The 2,122-nt window shown below is 51.2% G+C and overlaps 1 pseudogene; it reads left to right on the top strand.

Moving 5' to 3' along the window:
* The first annotated feature begins 257 nt into the window (after positions 1 to 257).
* LOC119878824 lies at positions 258 to 813 on the top strand (annotated as a pseudogene).
* Positions 814 to 2,122: the final 1,309 nt, after the last annotated feature.

Here is a 2,122-nt window from a genome sequence, read left to right as displayed (position 1 = left end):
GGCACGGAAAGGTTAAGTCAGAGGAATAATAACGGGTTTTCTTTCTTCTTTTATCGCCATGTGTTGCAGTCTGGGCTCTTCTGGCCGTGCCCTTCCCTTGCTATCTTCCAGCTCTTTGACAGCCTTCACCTTCACCTTCCTCTCTAGACCCAAGGGCCAGGTGGAGCTATGAGCACCAACTACACCTCCATGGATCCACTCCAGAAGTGTAACCCAACACTGATTCGGAATCTTCCCCCAGTGATCTCTGAAGAGGACTTCCCGGGAAGTCCACAGCAGCCTCCCCTCCTTCCTTCTCAGAACTGCTGATGATGGGCCTCGGGGACCTCAAAAGCAGTCCTGGCCCCAAATACCCTGCCCCTCTGCCAGAGGGGCTGCTCCAGCAGCAGGTACAGGGATGACAAGACCCTACAGGAGAGGCGCTGGGAAAGGTCAGCATCCCCTCAGAGGAAGAGAACACTTCTGGGGCACATGAGACGGCGACACCTTGATCACGTGGCACCCTTATCGGGTTGAAAGAAATGCCAGGATCTCTTCATCAGGTGATAGAGATCAGAACGGATTCCGATGTGAATGTCGATACTGCCAGAGCCATAGGCCCAAATGTCTCTGGGATGCCTGCAGAGAGGAAAGGGGCCCCACATCCTTCCTCCTGGGAAACGCTGGTGCAGGGCCCTCAGCGGCTTGACCCTCAGCCTGGGGACCAACCGGCCTGGCCTTCTGCCTGAAGGGGTGCTCCAACAGCAGGAGAGAGAGGAGAAGCTCCAACTGGAGATGCAGCAGGAAAGCAAAGAATGTTTCAGAGGCTCCTAAACAGTGGTTGAAGGAAACTGAGGCTCTCATCCTCATGTAGCAGAGATCTGAGTGGATTTGGACATGGTTGCCGGTGTTGCCAGATCCTGAGCCCGGATTCCTGTTGGGGACCAAACAGGAGCAATCAGAGAAGGTAGAGAAATAAGAGCAGTGTGAGGACTGAAAACTCTGTCAGTGTGAGCATGGATCCAATCCCAGGAAGGTCTACTTTTTCCTGCCTGGAGTTTCTGGATCACCGTGGGCTTTCTATGGAACACTGCATACAGAGGTCCTAACTTCTGTATTATGGCTCCCATGATGCATGTTGTCACTTTCCCACCCCAGATCTCTGTCTCTCCTCCCTGCCTTGTTGTCAATAAGATACCAGGTTTCTCTGTAGCATGAATGCCCTGTTGATGGCCATGTGCTTTTGTGCCATTTCACTGACTGCCTCCCAGAAGCAACACTAGTTCTGCCGGATGCAGCGTGTGCTCAACTGAGATCCACTTCCAAGAATTCTGATGCTAAACAACGTGCAGAAAGGGACGCGGGACTGGAACGTGGTGTTTGCACCATTGTGTTATCTGTGTAAGCCATTATGAATATGCTGAGCTAACTGTAGATCAGTGTTTCCCTGCTTGTAACATTGATTGTATTTCTCCTTGGCGGAGTTTCTGATGGGTTACCTCATTGTGCATACCTAATAAATATACATAAGAAAGGAAAATAGCTTTTGATTCTGGTTTCTTGATCCATACTGGTTTGTTGTTTGTTTGTTGTTTGTTTGTGAGACCACGACATTTCAGTCCTACAGCAGTAGATCATGGTGGTTTATGGGATGAGCTCTAAATTGTGCGGATTTGGAGCACAGGGACGGGAAAGGGCACAGGGAGCCCCGTCAAGTCACCCTTGGTGGCCCTGCAGGAGGACCAGCCTCAGATCATCCAGGTGGAGCCAGTGGAAGAGAGTCTTCCTGGCCACAGCAGAGTCCACTGGCCACAGTAGGAGGTCCTGTGGGATGGTGCTGGTTGCCCTGGCCACAGGATCTTCAGGAGCCATTCTGCCTTCATTGCCTGGTGTCCCTGAGTCACCGCATGTGAACAGCAGCTTCATGACTGCTGCTTGACAAGCAGAGCATCGTGGAGATATTTAAGAGTCATTTTAGGATTTAGACACGTGCCTTTTCATTTCAGGAGGCATGAATGAATCAATCTTCCTCCTCCCCCCACCCCCGACACACACAGAATCCAATGCTGTGCACCCAGGACGTGCCCATGCAACTCCTCTGAACTGAAAACACATTCTGTTTTCTGACAGTCTCTATTTTTAG

The sequence above is a fragment of the Canis lupus genome, unplaced genomic scaffold, assembly GCF_011100685.1.
Source record: "Canis lupus familiaris isolate Mischka breed German Shepherd unplaced genomic scaffold, alternate assembly UU_Cfam_GSD_1.0 chrUn_S1946H2145, whole genome shotgun sequence".
Classification (NCBI taxonomy): Eukaryota; Metazoa; Chordata; class Mammalia; order Carnivora; family Canidae; genus Canis; species Canis lupus.
This window is presented reverse-complemented; position numbering and strand designations above follow the sequence as displayed.